This window comes from Trachemys scripta, chromosome 10 (assembly GCF_013100865.1).
Source record: "Trachemys scripta elegans isolate TJP31775 chromosome 10, CAS_Tse_1.0, whole genome shotgun sequence".
NCBI lineage: Eukaryota > Metazoa > Chordata > Testudines > Emydidae > Trachemys > Trachemys scripta.
This window is the reverse complement of record NC_048307.1, coordinates 54,871,893-54,884,273: the sequence shown is the minus strand read 5'-3', so window position 1 is coordinate 54,884,273 and position 12,381 is coordinate 54,871,893. Positions and strand designations below refer to the sequence as shown.

Genomic DNA, 12,381 nt, shown 5'->3' with positions numbered 1-12,381 from the left:
GCTGCATGAACAAGACAGTTAAGGTCTATGATGCTACCAGTGATTTTTCTTCTCTTCACAGTGATGCAGATGGATAAGCACTACCAGATAATGGATTTACCACAGCAGAATGGATTTGGAGCATTAATGTTTGTCAAAAGAACAGCCTAATTCTTCAGTTTATTCTGTCCCCACTCTGTCAAGCCACAGTGTTCTTGCTTCCTGGAGTCCTTTACCAAAAAAAACTTCAGAGGGATAAGTGAAACATGGGAAGTTCCATATCAGATTAGGTGAGAGCAGCATGATCTAATCAGTAGGGCCCTGGACTGGGACTCAGAAGACTTGGGTTCTATGCCAGGGTGGGCCGCTAACCTGATGTGGACTTTGATTAAGTCGCTTGACTTGTGTCCCCTCTCACTGTCTTGTTCATTTAGACTCCACACTCTTCAGGGCAGGGACTGTCTTTCACTATATGTCTGCACAGCACCTGGGGTCCCTGATTTCAGTTGGGACCAACAAGTGCTACTAGAATACAAATAACGTGTTATGTTCTTGTATATGCTGCTTGTTATGACCTCCATGCTTAGCGGACTACAAAAATGAAATTTGATGGACATTTTAGCGGGTTTAAACTGAACTAAATTGCTGTCACCTTGGATAACAGGCCCAGGATTATCTCCCTGATTTCCAAGAGATTTAAATTGGGTGTTCTAGAGGAGATCAAGTTAGAGTTTTCCAGTCAGATTACGAAAGCCAGAAAGAATCATTCTGATCATCTATCCTGACCACATCCAATGATTTCTGCATCAAACCTATAGCTTCTAGGTGAGCTATAAACTCTTTTTGAAAGGTATCCTGTCATGACTTAAAGACTGCAAGTGATGGTGAATCCACCACACCCCTCATAAGTTGTTCCAATGGTTGGTTACCTTCACAGTTAAAAGTTTGCACCATTTCTAGTCTGAATGTGTCTAGCTTCTGCTTCCAGCCATTGGCTCCTGTTATGCCTTTTTCTACTAACAGAAAGCTTTCCCATGTAGGTATTTTAAAATTAATCTGTTCCCACACACTCCACTCCCCTAATAATTGCTTTAGAGATTGTAGACAACAGTCCAAAGAAGGGAAGAACAAAGGTTAATATTTATTTACAACTAACAAAACTGTGTATGTGTGTGTGGGGTGGGGGGTAATATTTACAGGAATAAAGAAAGGAACCAGACATCCTAAAATAATGAGCAAAAGAATAAGATCACTTTAATATTAGCAAAATACAGGAAAAATAAGAGTTATAATTAGGAACAAACATTTCCATAACAAGGATTCCTATGTTAGGAGGAGATGTTCCTACCAAAGCTGCACGGAATAGTTTTCAAAAATTTAAAATTCCATCATAAAAAAAGTACAATTTACACACACACACACACACACACACACACACACACACACCTTCCTGACCAGCTCCGGTTTCCACCAGTCTCTTTCATTAGGTGCTAATATTTAGTTACCCCTCACAGCCTACTTGTGCCATGACATGAAACAGCTGAATCCTATTTCTCGGAATTCAGAGCACGGAATCATCTACCATTAGACCCAGCTAGTTAGCCCTTAACCCACCTTTACCCAAGGCAAATTACAACCTCCGACTGGATTTATTAGCTGAAAATTTCAACAGATGGATCGCATATCAGCATCCCTTGATGCCACTAAAAAGACATTCAGCTAACCAAATGCTCCACCGCATCTGGCAGAGTTAACTCTGATAATATTCGTTTTCCTAGCACAACACCAAAGTTGAAGGAAGCATAAAGAAAGATTCTTGGACCTCTTTTGTTTCCTCCTCAGTCTCTTCACAAATAGGGATCTTATTAATCCAACTGTCCTGGTTAAATTTCCCTTTGGGCTGTTCATTCTGCCTACTAAAATTCTTCTGTCATTTCTATTGGATACGTTACTCTGCACTTCCTGCCCTAAAATGTTAAATAGTGTTGCCATTGCTAGGCACCCTCAGCTTTCCAACCCTGAGCTGGGTGATGTAAGCATTACTGTATGTTCTATTCAAATGAGAGAGAAAGAAATCAGCAAAGCACGTTGAGAGCCTTCTGGAGGAAGAAGACGGTAAAACTGCAAGCAATTATTTCCAAACACACTTGATGCTCTGACCCCAGCCATTTAGTGATGAACAGAAATTAGAAACTTTACCACAGCACTAACATGCAGAAGAATTTTGACCATGAACTGGTACATGTAACTTCCAAACGTTATGTCAGGACCTCGGTTATATTTAAATAAAACAATCTTGCAACTACAAAACTTTCTATTGTGAAGAAACGCACAGCTTCAAAAGGATCTACCATCCCAAGTGCTCTTTTAGAACAAGGAATAAACAGTTGTCTACAAGGAAATGGCTCTGAAATGTATTTCTCCATGCTGCTGCCCCAACTCAAGAAAGAGTCTTTAATGCACTGAACTGTAAGCAAAAACAAAATCATCAGATGACCCCCCCTCTTTTTAAGGAATCCTTTTTTTTGTGTCTGGGTAGGTAAATGAAAGATGTAAAGAAGAGATGCAGTTTTCATCAATAAAATGTAGACGTAGACCACTGCATACTGATATTCAGTTGGGAGAGAGTATTTAAAGTTCAAATCAGAGAAAGTTAATTAAGATCACACATTCCCTTTCTCCACAGGTGCAGAAGGACAAGAGTTTGGTAAGGGAGTGCTCTTTCTATACAGACTAACAAGAGTAATGTATTCTGTGGCCCATGAAAGAGGAGGCCAAATAGGAGGGAATCTGATTTAGGCTGATATTATAGATTCAGCTACATCCTGCAGCTTAGATTCTGGATGGTCGTAACTTTAGCACAGGCCACTGGTATTTGTAATCCTAAAAGTGTTCAAAAATTATGAGCTGGGACTCAGAAGATCACAAGGTTAGTTTAAAATATCATATGACTTTGAAAATTAATAAATGCTGGGTCTTTTCTATTTGCCTTTTGGTTTCTGAGCCTTAGTATTTGTTTTCAAGATCTCTCTCTAACCATGTGAGCTAGACACTTTTCTTAATGAAAGCTGAGATTCTCATGCAGTCACCTGTCTCCAGGACCCTGGAGTTTTAAACAAAGACACATGCAACACTGGATCACTTCGCATAAGTTGCAAGTATGTGAGAGAGCTTGGATCCTCAATCAGTGCTGCAGAGGGACTAGGCTCAGAATTATTCTCATCTCTGACAACATAGTGGTGGGGTTTTGTTTGTTTGTTTGTTGTGCCTTTAGTGACCTCTGGTCTGTTTTCAGGGATGTTCAAAACTGTCAGTCATCACAATTAGAAAAAAAAAGTATTCCAGGCACCTATTAAAACAGAATAAAACAAATTCTCCTAGAGTCCTTTACATTAATTCCAGACACCAGTATTAACAGTGGGAATACAATCAGTGTAACAAAACAGATTCAACATTATTTTGCTGTCTGCTCACTCATGGCAAAGGTTCTGGCCCCTCCTTGATTAGTCAATATATCTGATTACTCAGTAAAATACTACTGGAGCTTTCCTATATGCTCTATGATCCTCAGGGCCAGCTCCAGGCATCAGCTTACCAAGCAGGTGTTTGGGGCGGCCACACCAGAGAAGCGCGGCACATCCGGCTCTTCGGCAGCAATTCGGCAGTGGGTCTCTCACTCCAGCTCGGAGCGAAGGACCTCCTGCCGAAGTGCCGCAGATCGCGATCGCGGCTTTTTTGTTTGTTTGTTTTTTGTTTTGCGCGGGGGGAGGTGGCTGCTTGGGGCGGCAAAAACCCTGGAGCCAGCCCTGATGATCCTAAGAGAATCACAGAAACAGGACTGGAAGGATCCCTGAGAGGTCAACAAGCCCTGCCCCCTTGTGCTGAGGCAGGACCAAGTAAACCTAGAACACCCTGACAGGTATTTGTCCAATCTCCAATGATGGGGATTCCACCACCTTCCTTAGTAACTTATTCACATACTTAATTATCCTTATAGTTTGAAAGTGTTTCCTAATATCTAGCCTAAATCTCCCTTACTGCAGATTAAGCTGATTACCTCCTTCTAACTTCAGTGAACATGGAGTACAATTGATCCCCCTCTTGGTAACAACCCTGAACATATTTGAAGACTTATCAGACTACTACTCAGTCTTTCTTCCTCTAAATTGAACGTGTCTAGTTTTTTGTTTGTTTTTTGTTTTTTTAAAACCTTCTCTCATAGATCGGGTTTTCTAAACATTTCATCATTTTTGTTCCTCTCCCCAACTGGACTCTCTCCAGTTTATCTACATCCTTCCTAAAGTGTGGCACCCAGAACTGGACTCGGTACTCCAGCTGAGGCCTCATCAGTGCTGAGTAGAGCAGGACAATTACCTCCCATGTCTTGTATGTGATATTCCTAGTAATACACCAGAATGATCTTAGCTTTATTTGCAACTGCATCATATTCAATTTGTGAGCCACTACAACCCCCAGATCCATTTCAGCAGTATTAGCACCTAACCGGTTATTCCCCATTTTGTAGTTGTGCACTTGATTTTTCCTTCCTTACTGAAGTACTTTGTACTTTTCTTTATTGAATGTAATCTTGTTGATTTCAGACCAATTCTCTAATTTATAAAGGTCGTTTTGAATTCTAATCATGTCCTCCAAACTGCTTGCAACTCTTCCCAGCTTGGTGTTATCTGCAGATTTTATAAGCATAATCTCCACTCCATTATTCAAGTCATTAATGAAAATATTGATTAGTACCAGACCCAGGACTGACCCCTGCAGGAACCCACTACATACACCCTGCCAATTTGACAATGAACCATTGATAAGTAGTGTTTAAGTATGATCTTTCAATCAGTTGTGTACCCATCTTATAGTAATTCCATCTAGACCACATTTCCCTACTTTGTATATGAAAATATCATGTGGGACTTTGTCAAAAACCTTACTAAAAATCAAGCTATATCACAAATAGGAAAGGAAGAGCACAGTGCAATGCTGGGAAACTGCAAAATACAAAGATGGATGCAAAAAAATGGCTACCTTAATTTAAACTAAAAAGTGGTAGTTGTAGTCCATCCTCTATACAGACAGAATGGTAGTTAAATGTCATATTTAAAATATAGAAATTATGCCCATGGATCAAAGACAGCACAACTCCAAATATTCTTACTGATGAAATTTCAGACAGGCAACGGGAAATATTCTGATTCCACATGGATACATTCAAAATTATTAGTAGCTTTGCCCATTCTGAAAATAAAGATTAACATTCTCGATACGGCAGTATTTAAAAATACTTTCATCAAGCAAGTTCTTGCATTTTCTAGCTAAAGCAGCCAGTGTTATATTACAAACACTTCCAACCACACTCCTTGCCAGTTTCTTTATGGACAAAGTAAAACATCAATAATTAATGATTTTAGGAAACCTATTGAAACTGAAATACAAATGTCATTGATTTAAACTAAGAAAGAGGAAGTAGCATCACTGTATGTAAAGCAATAAAAACTAAGAAAGATGTATGTATATAGACAAATTTACTAAGCAGACGACTGAATCCAAAAGGTCTGGGGCCAAATACATTGTATTTAGAAATATCCAATTCCAAAAATCAAGTTAAATTGACAAAATGCATAATTTTAATCAATAGTGGTTCTATATGAATTGTTCTGTCTCAATTTATTACACTATACCAAAGGTTAAAGGCTGAAGCTAAGCTTTAAAGTGTTATAACAAAGTTTAGACACTTGATCGAAAACACAGAAAATATTGATGGGTTAAAAAACAAATCTAATTTCAAAGTAAGCAAGTGCCAGGTGACCCATTGCTTATCCCACTGCAATCAGTTACAGTGCTCCTAGGCCCAACGGGATACTGCATCTAGTTCTGGTGTCTATAATTCAGAATGGATGTTAATAAACAGGAGAGGGCTCAAAGATGAGCTATGAGAACGATTAAAGGATTAGAAAATGTGCCTTATAGTGAAAGACACAAGAAGAGCTTGATCTATTTAGCTTAAAGAGACGACTAAGGGCTGACTTGATCACAATCTATAACAGGGGTAGGCAACCTATGGCACGTGTGCCGAAGGCGGCAAGCGAGCTGACTTTCAGTGGCACTCACACTGCCTCGGTCCTGGCCACTGGTCCGGGAGGCTCTGCATTTTAAATTTAATTTTAAATGAAGCTTCTTAAACATTTTAAAAACATTATTTTCTTTACATACAACAATAGTTTAGTTATATATTATAGACTTATAGAAAGAGACCGTCTAAAAACGTTAAAATGTATTACTGGCACACGAAACCTTAAATCAGAGTGAATAAATGAAGACTCGGCACACCGCTTCTGAAAGGTTGCCGACCCCTGGTCTATAAGTACCTACATGGGGAACAAATATTTAATAAGAGCCCTTCAATCTAGCAGAGAATGGTATAACATGATCCGATTGCTGGAATCTGAAGCTAAATAAATTCACACTGGAAATAAGGTGTAAAATTTTAGCAGTGAAAGTGGTTAATCATTGGAACAATTTACCAAGGGTTGTGGTGGATTTTCCATCACTGACAATTTTTAAATCAAGATTGAATGTTTTGCTAAAGAATATGCTCCAGGAATTATTTTGGGAGCAGTTCTGTGGTCTGTGTTACGCAGGCAGTCAGACTAGAGGATTACAATGGTCCCTTCTGGCTTGGAATCTATAAATTTCATAGCAATGACTATTCATGTAGAGATTTGCACTGAATACTGTGTCAGGGAAAACTGTGAAGAGACAATATTCCCCTGTGAAGAAAAACTCAGAACATTTTCTGTAAACTGTATTGAAAAATAGATTTTCAAACTACTTTAAATAATTCAAAGTCTTCAGTTGTAAGATTTGTGAATTATTTTGTTCAGATCAACATTGGTTTTAAAACACTGATGGATAACGAACTTTATATAGAAACAATAAGCAAGTCAAAATGATCAAATATATATTACTCACATACCTTTCAGACTCAGAGGCCTGAGTTTAAAATACTTAACAAGGTAATAAAGATAATCCTAAATAATATAGTATTTAAAGAACAAAAAGAACAATATTAAAAATAGTTAAATCATAGAATCATAGGACTGAAAGAGACCTCGAGAAGTCATCTACTCCAGACCCCTGCACTCATGGCAGGACTAGATCATCCCTGACAGGCGTTTGTCTAACCTGCTCTTAATCTCCAATGATGGAGATTCCAAAACTTCCCTAGGCAATTTATTCCAGTGCTTTAACCACTCTGACAGGAAGATTTTCCTTTTGTTCAACCTAAACCTCCATTTCTGAAATTTAAGCCCATTGCTTCTTGCCCTATCATCAGCAGTTTAGAACAACAATTTTTCTCCCTCCTCCTTGTAACAACCTTTTATGTGCTTGAAATATATAGCCTAATCATCTGTTTACTTCAAACATAGAAGATCATCAATGGCTCATCCAAAAAAAAAAAAAAGAAACCATGAATTGATGAGTACTGATTATATCAATGACTCAATAATACTACAGCAAAGGACTAAGGGCCACTGGTATGACAGGTACCTAATACACATAGTACTGACTTCAAAATAAAGCATTGAAAGGAGAGCTGGAAGGTAAAGGAAACTCAGAATAAACCTTGAAACACATCAATTCATTTTGTTCTTTCAAGTATTTTAAAATCCATCAGAAATGCTTATCAAATACAATTTTGCTATGAAAATAATGGAAAACAGCAAGTTAGCAAAAATTTTACATATCCACTCCCTGCATATTTAACAAGTTTCCCATTTTGACCTTTTTTGGTTAACATTTGGTGAAGTCTGGAGGACAGCAAGTAAAGGTGAGGGAGTGCAATAATCACAGTTATTTCATCAACAAATGTTTTCTATTTCTAAAACATAGGCTAATTGTTCTGCCAGGAAAGCCCAAATATTACTATCCAACGAATAGAAAACCATTTTGGCATCTTATTTGCTATTGTTTGACATTATTGTGAGCAATACACTGTGTCAGAGTTTGTTTTCTTAGCTCACCTATCTGTAGGGTACAATTCACCCCTATGTCAAGGCTCAGCATAAGGTCTATGCACTACTTAAGCCTTACTTAAACTGGTTGAATTTCACCCCTACTGAAAATAGAGGTCCAGATGCTTAGGTGAGGTAAGTCAACATCGTCCCATTGAGGTCATAGAGTGACATCATTCATCTCATCCAGAACGTCTGCATCATCTAGTTCTACACAATGGAACATATTTCTTTGCACACATTTATGCGCTAAACTGGTGCATGCTAAAAGGAAAAATTAAACTTCATTCAAACACAAAGACCATGCCAGCTAAAAAACAGCCCCTCCCCCCATGCAGGCCTGACTTTTCTGACAGCAAGATTTGATATTTTAAACAGCTTGCTATTTTCTTAACTAAAAGCATAAGATTTAATTTCCATGTAATATATTTTTCTGTACCCAGGAACATTTCATGAAACATAGTCAGTAAAATCTGAAGTCTAAGTGATCTGGTGGTAAGTGTTCTACAAGTTTTCCCTCTAATCCTCCTTTCCCACCCCCAACTTTGTCTCCATGAATACATAAACTGCAGGCTCACCAAAAATAAGAGTTTTGTTGTCCCCCTGGTGGCATTACAGAAGTCAATATTTTTAAGGCTGCCAGGAGATCACTAAAGATACAGGACTACAACATCACCACTACAATATTATTTCTAGCTGATGAAATTAAGAGGGAAAACCTAATTTTATCCAAACAGAAAGAGACAATAGACACATGAAGTAGCCACGTTTCTAAGAGGGAAATACAATCAAGACTAACAAAAATACAATGACAAACAGTTGTCAAGGCTCCAAAAAAAATTAACACATCTTTTCACCTACACAGATATTACACCAAAGAACTCTATCCAAATAGCAAATGATGTAATGCAGCACCGCACACTAGGAAGAACAGAGATAAGCAGTTTAGCAAGGAACATATTGCATTTTATCAAATCCATAACAGCCTTAATAAAATTGATAAAATGAAAAATGTTGATTTTAAAAATATCACTTATACTTTAAACCTTGTCTATGTACAGACAACACGGGTTCACAAATTGTGTGTTGTGGTATGCCATCTCATATCTTAAGTGTTCTGATTTATAGTAATACTTAGCACAGCAACAATTAGTACAGTGGATGCATCCTACCAGCAGGTATTAAGTTTCTTGAGTAAGTGTGTATGATACTACATGCACACAGCTCTGTAGATAGAAATCTGTAAACCCACTGAACAAGTAGAGTATGACCATTAGCTTTCCTCAAACTGACCTGGAGGCCCATTGATTGACAGCTCATTCAATCCCTTGGCCTCTCTGCTAAGATTGCCAACATGAGTACTAAAGAGTGCCAGTTAGGATGGTGGTTTTGGTGTTGCGGACATGGGTCCAGTCTGAACTGAAATTTGACCCCTACCATCCCTACTCATTTCACACATACAACCAAATGATAGCAGCTTTTAGCCACTACCAACCATGTCAGAATTTGAACTGCTGGACTAAAATGCATGCATCTGTATCCACACTCCCACAAACCACCTTTTTCAAATATAGATACCTCATTATGACTAGGTGAAGAACTGGTTGATTTTGCTATGTTTATGTAACAGATTATTAACCTATTATGGCTGATCATTAACGCTTATGCATGCCCATATGGTACTTTCAAGCGCCATCATTTTATAAACAAATTAAACTGTTGCACAGATGATTGAAATTCTTGTAAACTATTTACATCAAAATGCAGAACCATAAAAAAGTAAAGCTCAAGAAAATGTTATTTCAATACTATATCACATTAAATTCTCTGTACTACCTCTTTCATTGTGTCCCTAATTTTGGGTTGCTGTTCCACATCTTGTGTCCCATGTTAGGGCCTTACCAAGCTGAGGTGTGACTGTAATAAAACATGCCAGAAAAGGAGACAAGTAATGATAGACCATGGGATAATCTCTTTGATCTTATTCTGTGCTCAGATATGCAAGCTTTATTTTGACTTATGCCAGTGAGAGTTGTGCATGTACATCTGAGCACAGAATTTGGCCCTTACTTATATTATAAAAAAAAAAAAATCTAATCAGCTCATACCGAGAGTAGAAAATGGGGCCCCCAAACATTTAGGTTCATACCTCAGGAATGAAAAGAGAATAGTTACAACACAGCCTCCCCGCTACTTTATATTTTAATAAATGATCATAAACAATAAAACAATACTTTGTACTTCTAGAGTACCTTCTATCCACAGTTCTCAAAGCATTTCACTAATGTTAGATTTATGCCACACCAATCTTTTCCAGATTCAGTGTCAACTACTTGAGCTGGTTTTGTGCTAGGTTTATTTTTTTTAAAAACCTGTTCACATGAGGCATTTCAGTTTCTTTTGGGCTAAGGTGTGTTCCCTGTGGATTGGTTTAGTGTTAGAACCAAGCCAATTACATCCAACGTATTTTCAATCAATTTATGCAAAATGCATGCCCTGATCATCAGTTTCACATATGGGCCTCAGCTGCTAAAGGTCAAATTAAAAGTTGGAAAGGTTTGATTTTGTTCATATTTACATAATTTATGCCTGCAGGGTCTATTGGAAATTGCTGCACTGTTTGGGTGCGGGGGAACTAAGAGTTTGTTAAATTATGACATCACTGACGTTGTCAAATTTAAAGGAGGGGTATCCAAGGGACAACAGATTAGATTTCCACCCCTCCCTTCCCCCTTTACAGAGCTGGTGGAGAAGGGTAGGGTGTGCACAACATTGACCGGCGGTGAGGATAATATTTTGATAAAACCACAGCAGGGAAGTCAACATTTTGTCCCTTTATTTTCAGTTATAGTGACACACAGCCTTGCATGGCACAATTTCATAGGGGAAGATTATGAGTCTCCACAAGCCTTAAAGCTGAGAGATGTCTGAAGCATCAAGGGAAGCGAAGGGATAAGGAGATGTTTCAATTTAAATGATATAAGGTGGTTTGTACCTTACTGCATTATGTTTTATAGGCACATGATAGCTCACTGCATTACAAGTCACACTGTAAACTCGGGTGGATGTTTATTCACATGGATCCTGAGCCTGACCATTTCCCTTTTGTGAGTCTTTTGGATGGGGGGGGGAACCCATCTATCGGCGAATGCCTCTCTCACAAATGGCCTGTGAAGGTCCAGCAGCAGCAGGGGTCATCACCTGCCCAAGCCGGCTTCCTGCCCACAAAGGGACTACCCGGCCAAGAAGCAGGCTCCCATCAGATAAAGCAGCGACTACAGCCATGAATTCGGTGGGAGATTCTGCAATGCAGAATCCCTTCCAGGAGCTGACTATTGAATGGGAGGGAGGGAGGGAGCGAGCGGGGAGGGGGGGCACTGCCTGCATTTTCACAGGCAAGGATTTACACAAGGTTATGAACGAGACGGCTTGGCCCTATTGCTGCCCCAGCCCAGACCCAACTGGAACTTCTCTGGCATGGACGGCTCTGACAGCCCCGAGAAAGGACATCGCCGCTGGTCCCGGCGCCTGCCTGGGCTGCTGCAAGCTGGGGATGATTTAGGAGCAAGCGGCGAGCGCACCTGTCCCATCCCCTCTGCTGCAGTGACACTTGCCCGCACTCCCCCCGATCCGCCCCTGCCATGCACAGAACCCGCCAGGGAGAAGGAGGGAGAAGCAGCCTCTTACCTGCTCCAGCTGCACCTCCTGCCAGCCCTGATTACCCGAGCTCCATTCTCCTCTAACTGGGGGATGGGGTGGGAGGGAGGAAATCAGATCAGCTGGAGCCCTCTCCCCCAGCTGCTGCTTTCAGTCACTGTGGTCCTCCTCCTCCCCGGCTGGCCTGGGGGAGCAGCTGTTTCTCCCCTCCTCGCCCTGCAGAAAGAGAAAGGGAGAGACCCACCTCCTGCCGCTACCGCCTCCTCCCCATGAAGTCACCGGCTGCACGGCCCGCCCCCTCCTCGCCCTGCAGAAGCCGGAGCGGAGAGGGGTGGAGCGCTCCTCCCCGGGCAACAGGACGTGCCAGGCCGCTTGAGTGGCACGCTGGGCCGGCAGCAGCCGGGGGAGGGAGCGGAGCCCGAGCCCGGCTGAGGACACCAGCGGCTCCCGGCTCCTGCCCGGAGCAGCGCTAGTTCCCCTGCCCCAGCTGAGCCAGGCAGGCTGCCCCCGGGGCGCTGCGGGCAAGGAGCCGTCTCTGCCGGGCGCGCCAGCCTCGCCTCGTCCCCGGAAGAGGGGTGCGGAGCTGCCCGGGCTGCTGAGGAGAGCCGGGCTAGCGGCCGGACCGCGGGGCTCGAGCCGGGGCCAGGTACCGGGCTGAGGAGTCATTCCGGAGGATGACTCGAGGTCCTGCGGCGAAGGGGAACCGACACCGGCCCGGGGG

At 41.1% G+C, this 12,381-nt stretch overlaps 1 long non-coding RNA gene across 1 annotated transcript in view; it reads right to left on the bottom strand.

Moving 5' to 3' along the window:
• The window catches only part of LOC117884055, an 80,335-nt gene extending 68,343 nt beyond the window's left edge, over nt 1-11,992 (bottom strand). Inside the window, exon 1 of the long non-coding RNA XR_004647473.1 lies at nt 11,691-11,992. This is a non-coding gene — a long non-coding RNA (uncharacterized LOC117884055). The remainder of the gene's footprint in view (nt 1-11,690) is intronic.
• Nucleotides 11,993-12,381: the final 389 nt, after the last annotated feature.